Consider the following 12843-nt stretch of genomic DNA (forward strand, 5'->3'; position numbering starts at 1 on the left):
AGGCTGGTGAGCCCGTACAGCAGCCCTGATAGGCTGCCTGTCACAAAGGCTCCAGTGCCTGGCTTCAGCCCAACTTCCTCCAAGAGGAGCCCCCTTCACCCTCCCCTGCACTAATCTCTTCCCTTGTGGAGGGACACTGTGCCCCGACCCGCAGGGCCTGACCTGAGGCCAGAGTCTCCCTTCTCATCAGATATCTGCAGGGCACATGCCCGTGAGTAAGCCGGCTGAAACCTGAGGAAGGTGGTTAGAGCTAACACAGACGGGGCCATCCAAGAAGATCTTTGGCACCCCAAGTTCCAAAGAACAGTCCTGAGCGTTGCTCAGCTTCAGATTCCAGGCTCTGTCACTCGGTGGTGTCTGAGAGACAGCCTATTCCTGTAACAGCAACGCGACGCGAAAGCTTTGACACCACCCACTGTGGGCTGTAGACCAGGTCCTATCCATAGAGGGACCCCAGTCTAGTGCCTGCAGCCAGAGGAGCGGACATTACGGTGTTAGGGCCCTGCTGTACCTCCAGCCCTGGGAGCCCAGGGGGAGGGGAGCCCCTCTTCCAATTACACGTATCAGTGGCACATGTCACTGACATACACAATCAAGGTGGAGGTCATTCCTTAAGTCCAATACAATCAAAAAGGAAGGCATCTTCAGGACACGCATGTTCTTTTTTTTTTTTTTTAATATAATTTATTGTCAAATTGGCTCATATACAACAGCCAGCGCTCATCCCAACAATGAGCCTCCATCCCAACAGTCCCCCCTCAAATGCCTTGAGGAGGACACATTCTTCGAATAAAAGGCACAGAGAGCCTTTATTATGTCCCGGTCAGAGCATAGATGGGGACAGGTTAGGTCAGATAAAGGGCAGATGGGTGTTTTCTATCACCCCTATTACATAAGCTTTCTTATTTTCAGATTCCTCTTTCTCTTTGTGCATATTTTACTTTCTTTTGTGTGGCTGTGGTTGTTTTCTCCTCTCTCTCTTCTTGACTCACCTTCGCCCTGACAGGGGCACTCAGGGACTCTATTGGCATTCTACATCATATTGTTCGTATCGGTATTGAAAAAAAAGCCACTGACCCCCACACAGGTTTTTCCAAATACTGGGGAGACCCCAAGGAATTCTGTAATCCTAAAATCAAGTCGGGTCCATTAATGCAGAAACACAAAAAGCTCTTTTCTGATTTTCAGAAACTTGGGTTTCAAACGAAATTAATGTTCCTGTGATAAAAGTAACACAAGATCATCGCGAGCAATTTAGAGATGACGTGTAAGCCAAAGAAGAAAACGACATCAGCCGTAATCCCATCATCCAGCCATAGCCACATTGTCACATTAGGCGCACGTTCCTTCCAGAGTATGCGTGTGGAGCAACTTTTTGCACATACACCCAACAACCTTCCCTTAAAGTGACCTGCATTTTTTACTACCAGTATGTCATAATATTGTTGCTATGCTATTAAGTACTCTTCTATGACATTTCTAAAGGTTGCAGGGTTCCCCTTATAGCTATACTATTCCTCGTTTAACCTTAAGTCTCTGTTGTTAGTCATTTTGGCTCTTTCCAACTTTCCCCAGTTATTCAAAGAGCTGCAAGAAATGTCCCTGCAGCTGTATCTCCATCCACATCCACGATTCTTTCCTCGGGATAAATTCCCAGACGTGGAGCCGCTGCGGTGGTAACGCAGACGGCGGTTGGCAAATAGCCGACCCCGGCTGTCCTTCTCCCCACCCCTCGCCATGGATGAAACGCCTTGTGGAAATAAGAAATTCAGGGGTGACTCAGGAACTGTTGCATCCCCAATCTGTCTTCTTTCTCCTCTTCTAGCCTATGGTTCTAAAAATCTCTATAATAACTCTATAAAGAAAGGGATTGGCAGCCCGAGCATCCCTCCCAACCATGCATGAGCAGGGAGGCTGGGGAGAGAGGGCTTCTGTAAATGCACTCCTCTTCTAGCTTCCCACATGCCCAGTGTTAAGCCGATCCCTTGGTCTTCCTAGAATCTCTTTCACCCAAACGAATGCCCCTGAAGCCAGGGGAGATGGTCAGTGTGCTCCTTCCAAGAGGCGGTGATAAAAATCCACACCACCCTACAGAGGCACTGTGTGGTCTGGGGGAAGTTTCCTTCCCCTTCTGTGCCTCCAGGCGAGCCCCCTAATCTGAGGGGTTCCCAGCAATGGAGCCTCGGGCAGCCTGCCCAGAGGCTCTGCCGGTTGTCAGACAAAGTGAGATCCCTTCCCAGCCCTGTGGCTTCCCCCTTCCACTGCTCTTTGAATTGCTGGAACATATGCGGGGCCTGGGATGTCCTTGAGGCGGGCAGGCCAAATGGGGAGCCAGCAGCCCCTTCCCATCTGGGGGCTGAGGCTCCTTTAATTTGGATACCTTAAAAGGCTTGCGGGAGCAAGGGGTTGGGTTCTTATCTCCTGAGCTCTGGACAGTGCCTTATTTATAGCCCTGCTGACAAGAGGCGGCACCTGGCCAGCAGCTGCATACACGGTTGGGGCAATCCAACAGAGTCGTTGGCCCTGTGCTGCCGTGGTCCCCGTTGGTCAGGCTGGAGGGCAGAAGACAGGACAGGTAAGTTTCCTCCTCTCCCTTGCCACCCTTCCTTTCCAGTGTCTGCACAGGCTTAGATGCCAGCCGTGCAGCCTTTGTGCCCTTGGAGGGAGCTCTCCGGCACTGTGGACCTGCGGACCCCAAGCACAGACCCAGGTGGCACCGGCAGCTGGCTCCCACCAGCAGCCAGCTCCTGCTGTGGGGAGAGAACAGAACCTGCCCTCCCCAGATCTACAGCAGGTGCCTCTGGGAATATAAAGAACTTGGAGAGAACCCTTTGTTCATCTTCCCCTCTCTGAGTGCGAATCAGGAATTACACTGAGTTTGGAACACCAGAAAGCTTTTTCTTAAGAGGAAAAAGAAAAAGAAAACAATTATAAGATAAACACTGGAGGGGGAAAACCACAGTGCCCTGGAGCTTTTTCTCCCTGACAGAATTTTCGGATGGCCTGGGGTGAGGATGCAAATTATTGACGAGTCTGATTACCCTTGGAAAGTATGTTTATGCAAGGTGACTTATTATGGCTGATGGCTCAGAAGTCCAGATAGTTGTTGTGTGCTTAAAGGAACCACATTAATATTTTACTAATTTCTAGAGCAGGATATGAGCAAATGCGCAGGACTGAGTAATGCTGGGCCGGTTGCACAATGATGTTAATACTGATGGAATGACATATTATGACGATAGGCATCATACATACAAATGTCCTAGAGTCATAATCTTTGCAAGGCACCGTATCAGGGCCAATCTAAAAAAAATATATTGTCAGACCAGTTTTTTTTTTTTTAAAAGACTTTGAGGTCCAAAGACAGTATTAACACTTGGTTATTGGCTGATGTTGTCTTATCACATACTTGCTCTGTATAGGTCTCTTGTTGTTTTATTTGTTTCTTGAGAAATGTTATTTGAATTTTTTACTGCTAAGTTTATAACAAGGTGTGTTGTAAGAAAACCGATTACATTTTGAGATCTAGCTAATCTGACAAGAGTTTTTGTTTTTAATGACGTAACCAACTAATCAACCAACTCAGACGATTACATTTGGGGTGCTTTTTTCCAATATTGAGAAAATATTTCTAGGATGCCTGGGTTGGTTAGGCGTCTGACTCTTGATCTCAGCTAAGGACATGATCTCACAGTTTGTGGGACCAAGCCCTGAGTCAGGCTCCATGCTGACAGCATAGAGCCTGCTTGGGATTTCCTCATTCTCTCTCTCTCTCTCTCTCTCTCTCTCTCTCTCTCTCTGTCTCTCTCTCTCTCAATAAATAAATTTTTTTAAAAAATTTAATTAAAAAAAAAGAAAATATTTCAATATATAACTTCCATGAAGAGTTGCTCAGTTTCCCCTAAACATATTCCTCAATCTTGCCTGCCTTTGAACACATTTTGCACTATTAAATTTCATCATCCCATTGAATGCTTCCAGAAATCTCCAATTGGTTCCAGATCCCTGAGGCTAGGCCACGTCATATTCTCTCTGTAATCTGGTAAGCCCTTAACACAGGGACCTACAAACTATCTACTGGTGTCTAAAGGGTTTCATATTTAAAATAGGTGGCCAAGAAACTGAGTTTAAATCGTCCTCTCCCCACTGTCAAAAAAACAAAATTCATCTGAGTAAATTGTAAAGATCATATTGTTTTATTCAATGATTCATGAACTGGGCAGTATCCCACCCTGCAGGTAAAAAGGAGCTCTGAGGAGTTAGGCAAAACGGAAGGCTTCTATAGACAGAAGGGAGCAGGAACAAGGAAGTTACACGTGGGGGGTGGGGGGGGGCCGGAAGTAGACTGGTTATTGCAAGGCTACTTTGGTTTAGGGAATGGCAGGCATCAATCCAGCAGATGACCTAACTATTGCTGCTTAAGGGATTCCTGATTGACTGGTCTACAATTCCATTTTTGGAAGGGGCCGGTATTGTAACTAATTTTAAGTCTCAGTTTGGTGACGTGGAGTTTAGCATAAGTGACTCCATTTGGGGCCTGTTGTTTTGTTTTTAACAACACTAAACAAAGAGGTGAAGAGATTATATTCACAGTGTTTATGTTTTCTTTTGTTTTTTCTTACTGTGCACATGCTCACCCTTGAAAATACCAGCAGAGAGAAGAAAATGAAAACTTATGTGTAGTCTTAGCACATTCATTTTTATCTTAATAATTTCTTGATTCTAAAAGGTCCTTGATTTTAAGACCAGCCATTAATTTAATACTAGCTTTACAAAAGAGGGAAAAAAAATTCTCACTATGTTATCCAGATTGATATATTTAAAATGGATCTGAAAACAAATTACACAGGGAAATAGAAATTATAATTAACAAATATATATATATATGATCAGATTATTTGCTAATCTACCTTTTGTTCAATTTATGATCGATGTCCTTTTACCATGTATTCAAACTTTAATTCTTTGAAAATTGGTGACCTTTACATGATGTTGTGACTTCTTTCATTTAGCCAGAATATTAACATACCCATAATAGCTGGGAATAATAATGATGGGTAGTAAAAAAAAACATAAACTGAGCTTTAGATAAGCAATTTTTATCAGAATATAACTAATTTTAAAGTATAATCTGGAGGCACCTAGGTGGCTCAGTTGGTTAAGTGCTGACTTCGGTTCAGGCCCTGATCTTGTGGTTCGTGAGTTTGAGCCCCGCTTTGGGCTCGGTGCTGACAGCTCAGAGCCTGGAACCTGCTTCAGATTCTGTGTCTCCCTCTCTCTCTGCCTCTTTGCCCCTCACATTCTATTTCTCTCTATCTCTCAAAAATAAACATTAAAAAAATTTTTAAGGGGCGCCTGGGTGGCTCAGTCAGTTAAGCAGCTGACTTCGGCTCAAGTCATGATCTCGCGGTCCGTGAGTTCGAGCCCCACGTCGGGCTCTGTGCTGACAGCTCAGAGCCTGGAGCCTGTTTCAGATTCTGTGTCTCCCTCTCTCTGACCCTCCCCCGTTCATGCTCTGTCTCTCTCTGTCTCAAAAATAAATAAACGTTTAAAAAAATTAAAAAAAATTTTTAATAAGGAAGATATATATAATTAGATTTTAAGGGGAAAGTGCAAGAATTTCATTTTGGTTTTTAGGAAGTGAGCCTTCTTTCCCTGCCTGGGAGTGCCTAGTCAGCATGAAGCTGGTAAGGGTATCTGAAGAGGCAGGAGGAACTGACTATTTTCATGTTAAGTAAAAGCCACCAGAGTGCTTTCTGTCTGGGCTCAGTCTTATCTGATAAATCTAGACTAATTGCAAAATGTCAGCCCATGGTTTAGCATGAGCACAAAAACACACAAAATATGTGATGTTGATTATTCTACTTCTCTCTAATTCATTTCCCTCAGAGTGAGACAAAATGGATAATACAAAGGCACAAAGAGCAATGTGACAACATGTATATAATAATGAAAATGATCAACAGTGCAACTGCTCAAGAGTAGAGTATGCCCGGGGCGCCTGGGTGGCTCAGTCTATTAAGCATATTAGTCCTGGTTTTTAGTTAAGGAAACTGACTTAGAACAGTGCTATCCACTGCAGAAGGTGCAACCAAGTTTAAACTGGTCTGGCTTCAAGGTTGGTAGTCTGGTTGGCATTTGAATCACAAAAGAACAATCTTAAGGTCATATGCAATGAATAGTGTGGTTTGAAAGGCATATGCACTAGCTGAAATGGTGGGCAATATTCCTGCAGGAAGGACATATGCGGTAAAGTTTATACCGACAGAGGTATGGGGCCTAGAGGAAGTAAGGAATTATAAAAGGCAGAGACAGGTGGGGAAGAATGTGAACAGTATGGAGATGGAAATAAATGGGATTTGCCCACAGAGTGAAGGGTGGTCCTACAGGTAAAAGATGAGCGAAATGTGTGTGTGTTTGGCAGAGAGAGGTAGTTTAGGGACAATGGTTTAGGGACAATCCTTGCTCTTTCTTCTCTCTGAACCCTTCTAAAAACCAAAACCTAAAGACTTCTAAAAATGAAGAGGTATCCTGGCTCCCCAAAGTCAAAAAGTTCCTCTCTGTAAAGAATCTGAACTGGGACCAATTTGAATTCCAAACTTAAAACAGAATGAAGCTCTGGGTTAGACAGTAGCTGACTGGGGGTGAGTGTTTGTCTTGCGGTCACTGTTGTGAGAGCCACCGTGTGTGACTCACACACACACACACACACACACACAGACGCACGCACACACCCACATGCTCGTGTGATCCGCACAGCAGCTCTGTGAGGAGCCCTCCTGGCTTCCCAGTGTGTAGATGAGGACAGCCAGGGGCTGAGAAGTAAGGTGCTCAGAGCCAGTAGGTGGGGAAGCTGGGAGTTGAACCCAGGCAGTACGGGGGCCAGGGCTGACAGGAATCCGACCAGAGATTGCTGGAAAAGTCTCCATGATGGAGAAAGAACCTCGCCTTAAAAATGAGTGAGGGCTTTCCACTTACCCTTTATTTTTCTTTTTTACATTCTTCCTTCATTTTCAGCACCTTCTCAAGAGCATGGGAAGAGTGTTACTCTTCTTAGCCATACTCCTGAAAGCTAGCACAGTGCCTTGTACACAGCAGTTGCCTAAAAAATATTTGCTGGACTAAATTGTGTTTAATTCAGGGGTAAGAAGTGTTAAGATGCGTAGGAAGGAGCCAGAAGTTTTCTTTGTTGGCTAGTACGTTTCCCTTCTGTAACACTGGCTTGGAGAGAGGTTTGATATTTCTTTTCCATCTTTGATACACAGCACAAAGACATAATTAATGATCATAATAATAATGCCTCTTTAGATGGAATTTAAAGTGAGTGTTTAAGTGTGTGGTGTGATGTATGTGTATGTGTAAGTGTCGGGGGGGGAGCTGTTGAAGGAAGGGAACGAGGATTGGAGATGCTGTATAAATTCTAGACATGAAGTTCCTTCGTCAAAATCTCTCCAACTTTGTTCAGAATCAATTAATTTATCAGGAAACAACAACAATTTTGCTCTCTTTAAACATAATTTAGTAAGCAAAAAAGCAAGCGAGAAAGAATAGTCTCTTTATTTCACAACCCCGCCTCTAACTACACAGAATGATGAACCAAAGATTATGCCCTTCCGGTCCCTACGTCAACGAGACTTTCCCATCAGTTAGGTGCCGAGAAAACAGAATAACGTGTACGCAATGCAAAGAAAGCCAAGCGGTTTTGAAAGTGCCCAAACTCCTTTGAGGCACCCCTCTGTCTACTCCTGCAAATTGAAAATGCAAAGATCCAATGAGCAGCTGCAAATGTGTTGTCGCTGGAATTAACCAGCATGGGCAATCATCCAAGTGAGGGGAGAAATATTCACGACCCAATGCCATGTCTAACATACTCTCAGACAGCAGCAAGAATGGCAGACTGAGGATCTTCTAATTAAAATAGAATTCTCACTAAGTCAGAAGGTTTGGAAACTCACAGTGACATGTTCAACAATCACTGAAATAATGAAATTTGGACAGAATTGATAAATCCTTCGGCTTCATTATTAAGAATCTGCAGTAGCCAATCCTCGGGTCTGGCTGTGAATTCGCTCCGGCAGGATCCTGGAACCCCACCTGGGGCTGTTTCTACTTTTATACACAACACTTCACCGGTTCCTGGGAAACCTCTTCAAACCTCTGCCAGCTTCAGGCAGGAACAGCTAAGGGCAGCCCCAGAGGCCAACATGAGCTCACCTGAACCACAAGTCTCTTTTCAAAATTTGTTAGCTTTTTTTTTAAATTTTTTTTTTATATTTTATTTATTTTTGACGAGAGAGACAGAGCACAGAGAGACAGGGGGAGGGGCAGAGAGAGAAGTAGACACAGAATCCAAAGCAGGCTCCAGGCTCCAAGCTGTCAGCACAGAGCCTGACTCGGGGCTCAAACTCACAGACTGCCAGATCGTGACCTGAGCCGAAGTCGGGCGCTTAACCAACTGAGCCACCCAGGTGCCCCTCAAAATTTGTTATCTTAATTGCAACTTAAATCAGACTGTGTCTCTCGCTTGCTCATAAACCCTCCAGTGGCTTCCCAAATCAAAATAAGATCCTAATGCTATGTAACCTACAGAGCATGACATGATCCAGCTGACCTCACCTCCTCCCTATTCCCCTCCGTCAAGGATGCTCCAGTCACACTGCCTTTCCCCAACTGTGCCAGATAGTTACCCTGCCCCTGACCTTTGCACTTGCTGGTGCCACGGATCGATCAGGCTCTGATTTACGCACCACCCCTGAACATACCATCTACGTGCCACCCCTGAACATACCATCTGAAATTACACTCTCTGTCACTCTCCAGCTCCCTGCCCTGATTTACTTCTTACCCCGATTTCTTTCTTTTTTTTTTTCAAAGCTCTTATCATCTCACACACGTATACACCCACAAAGGGACACGTGTATTGCCGTCTGTCTCTCCCATAATAATATGTAAGCTCCAATTAAAGCAGAGAGTCTTGGTTGTGTTCCCTGAGGTATCCCCATCACCTGCAACCGTAAATGGGGCACAGTAGGTGCTACATAAGTGTGTTGTTGAAAGGTGGAGGCTCAAATGACCCATTTTCGTATATTTCGTTTGCACAAAAAACTCCCGGTACACCTGCGTTTTGTGAAGGGAGGAAAACGGCACTGAAGAGTGCTCGGATTTTAGCTCTGACACTTACAAGGTGCTCAGGCAAGGTTTCAACTTCCCAGAACCCCACTTCGTAAAATGGGGATGATGGCTCCTGTCTTCACAACAGCCACGTGGTGCAGGCGCTGTTATCATCCCAGTGTGCAGGTGAAGAAACAGACAGAAATCCGAGGAGGTACCTTGGCTGAGCAGACGTAGCTGCCGTATGCGTTTCTTATTGCTGCCGTGACAAATTACCCTACGTTTATTGTCTGAAAGCAACACAAATTGAGGCTCTCACAGTTCTGGAGGTCAGGAGTCTGACAGGGTCTCCGCGGGCTAAAATCAGGGTTTCTGCAGGGCTGGGCTCCTTCTGGAGGCTCTGGGGGAGAATCTGTTCCTGTGCCTCTTCCAGCTTCTAGAGGCTGCCTGCCTACTTTGCCTCATGGCCCTTTTCTCCACCTTCAAAGCCAAAAATGTAACATCTTCAGTCTCTCTTGATTCTGACTCTCCTGCTTCCTCTTCCCCTTGTAAGGACCCTTATGATTACACGGGGCCCAGTTGGATAATCCAGGATAATCTCTTCATCTCAAAACCTTTTGCACAATCGCATCTGCAAAATCCCTTCGTAAATTCTGGACACAAAGACGTGGATGGCTTTGAGAAGCCATTATTCTGCCTACCAGTTGCGAAGAGAAAGACCTAGGATTTGAGTCTTAGCCAATTTCTTGACCACTACACTGCTGTATTACACAGCAAGCCCTTTGGTGTTTAGTAACTCTTTTTTCCTTTGCCGTAACGAAGGGAAAACGGAAAGCTTGGATCCCAGAGTTGAGCTTTGTATATGACAGTAAACAGAAAGTGTTGCCCCTTTCCACCCTGCTCCCCTGTAATAGGGGATGCCAAACACGGTTAACTCCAACAGACATTTTATCTTAAAGATAACCAGTCTTGCCTCATCCTCAAACATAACTACTGACTCTCAAGAAACCACAGACATTTGATAAAAGTGGTTGCCAAGAGGAAACGAAAGCCTTGCTTGGAGACAGTCCAAGCTCCCCCACGGGAGTGAGGGGTCCGGGCAGTCTAGGGTGGGCTGGAACCAGGATGCCCCTTGGAAAGGCAGCAAACCAGGAAGAACCCATTGACACCCCAGAGGTTCTGGGACAAGCTGGGGCAATCTAGCTCAGGGTGCTCTAGTGAGGCACACACAGCCCAGGGATTCAGGTGACCTGGGACAGGGAGGTGGCCCAGGTCTCAACCACAAGGACCTTGGGAAAGTCAACAAGCTGTGGAGCAGTCTGATGCACCAGGAACAAAGGAACTGGGCCAGTGAGACCATGTGTCAGCCACACGAGGTGGTGGCAGGCCTCCACATGGGGCTGGTGGCCATGATGGTTTCAATTTCCCAGGGTCTGGACAGAGCCCTCCTCCACCAGGGAGTAGGAAATAAGGCAGAAGCCTTATGTGGATGCAGAAGAAGTGGGATTGCGGGGGGAGAGCAGAAGCTGGGAAGGGACTGCAGTTCGGGGAAGATGGGGTGGCCACGGCTCGGCAAGCCCTTGACTCCCAAATCTGTGGCAGTTGAACTACATCCCGACCTCGCCTCGAGTGGCACAGGGCTGTCCCTAAATATACACATATTCCCCCCTTCCACTTGAAGACGGCTCAGGAGCTGTCACAGTGAAAAGGGCTCAGTGCCTCCAGGTAGGCAGAGCTGGAGCAAAGACTGCAGGAGGTTTCTGTCTCCATGACTACCATGACCTTGAATTTTAGAAGCGGGTAACTATTTGCATTATTCCAACACTTGCCTTAAAGTATTCACAGGTTAGAAAGCAAGGGTGAATAAACACATGGTCTATATGTTTTTGTGACCAAGCAATAATAATAATATAGTTCGTGTGCTATAGACGTACTTCCTTAATTATCCACGTTAGTGTGACCATAGAATTTATGGTGCAAACTGGGGCACTCCGAAAGGGAAAGAGAGCGCTTTTAATAGGTAAGCCAGGTCAACAGGTGTAACTGGCAGATGCAGTCCCTGAGCCCCAGGCTTCATTCATATGCAGCAAGGTCCCCTGGCGGCGTGGGGTTCCTTTGCTGGAAACTTAACGACGGTGTAGAGGGGTTATTTGATACTCATAAGTTTCCTGAAACCACAGACATTTTTATTACTTTCACCAGGAAGATAAGAAACCCAGAAGCAGGATTTCGTTTAAGATGCTAGGATACAGGCCACCAAGTTAGAATCACGTGTGTGTCTTTCTCCAGGAGATGATTGACGTTTGAGAGCTGCAGACCCCAACTCACAGCTTGATTTCCCTTTAGGACATTTTCCTAAATCGGGTGCTTTTCCTCTCCTCTGTCATTCCACAAGGTCATGTGGGAACCATGAGTTCACAAGAAACTCTCCCTTGCCTGCACCTGCCCTCAATGGAGTTGTTCAAACAAAGGGACCGTTTCATAATTTCACCGTGAGCCATAACATTTATGTACCGGATTGAGACCTGCATATTTCTAAAAATAACATAATGTTGACCAGACTTTTTTAAAAAAGAATAAAAAGGAACAGAATGCATCTTGCATCGTAAGGAGAAGAATTATTTCGTGACAGTGTTTTTTCAGGGTGGCGCATGGGGTTAGGTGATGTGGTTGTGACTTTAAAAATGCACTTCCTAGGGCGGGTTGCTGTCAAAGTGTTGGAGATTCACTGCTGTAACCGAATTTGCAGATTTCCTTTCTCCTTTCTCCTGGACCCTAACAGTGGCGGGGGCACCTTGCTTCCTCATACACGCTTCTTCCCTCTGCAGATGGCTACTTGATCCTTGAGGCTAGAACCAGTGAAATGGTTTCCTCCCTGATCATTGGTACAAATGGGAGTTTTGTGAAAAAAAAAAAAAGAAAAAAATGACAACAGAAGCCAGTGTCTTCACCAAAGAGTGGAAGGGACATGTGAGTAGAAATCTCTGAGAAGCTTAAAAAAAACAACAACAACAACGTGGCTAGTGGTCAGGAAGTCTACACTTCTGGAGCATCTGTTACCCGAGCCCTCTCTGTGTCTAAGTGTGCAAGCGCAGATTGATTGTGCAGTGTGTTCTAACTCACTCCTTTTTTTTTTTTTAATGTTTATTTATTACTGAGAGACAGAGAGAGAGAGAGAGGCAGAGCATGAGCATGGGAGGGGCAGAGACAGGAGACACAGACTCAGAAGCAGGCTCCACGCTCCGAGATGTCAGCACAGAGACCGACATGGGGCTCGAACTCACAGACCGCGAGATCATGACCTGAGCCGAAGTGGGATGCTCAACCGACTGAGCCACCCAGGCACCCCCTAATTCGCCTCCCTTCTGTACCACAGAAAATGTAAAACAAATCACAGCCTGAGGCCCTGGCCCCTTCTGCGTTGTTTCAGGGTCTCTGCAGCAAGCGCTGGGCTTCCAGCCGATCCCTGCAATTTGGCAGAAGGGGTGGGGGTAGGTGGTTAAGCGGTTACCCCCACATCAAAGGCTGCTTTTCATGACTGCTGGCTAGGCAAAGGGGGACGCGGGGATGCTGGGGGAGAGAAGAAGGGAGCCACCCTAGGGAGGATGTCTGGAAGGAGAGATAAAGCAAACTGCAAAGGTATTTTAACAGACATGCTGTTTCCATTCTTTACCATGTGTTTTTCATTGTTTTCAGTTACTTTTGACTTGAATTATGGAACTCTGTCTCTTG

The 12843-nt window shown here is 45.7% G+C and overlaps 1 protein-coding gene across 1 annotated transcript in view; it reads left to right on the forward strand.

The window, feature by feature from the left end:
* The first annotated feature begins 2465 nt into the window (after positions 1-2465).
* The window catches only part of FHL2 (four and a half LIM domains 2), a 65102-nt gene continuing 54724 nt past the window's right edge, over positions 2466-12843 (forward strand). Inside the window, exon 1 of the mRNA XM_015544610.2 lies at positions 2466-2575. The gene's annotated coding sequence lies outside the window, so the exon portion shown is untranslated. The remainder of the gene's footprint in view (positions 2576-12843) is intronic.

This window comes from Panthera tigris, chromosome A3, assembly GCF_018350195.1.
Source record: "Panthera tigris isolate Pti1 chromosome A3, P.tigris_Pti1_mat1.1, whole genome shotgun sequence".
Classification (NCBI taxonomy): domain Eukaryota; kingdom Metazoa; phylum Chordata; class Mammalia; order Carnivora; family Felidae; genus Panthera; species Panthera tigris.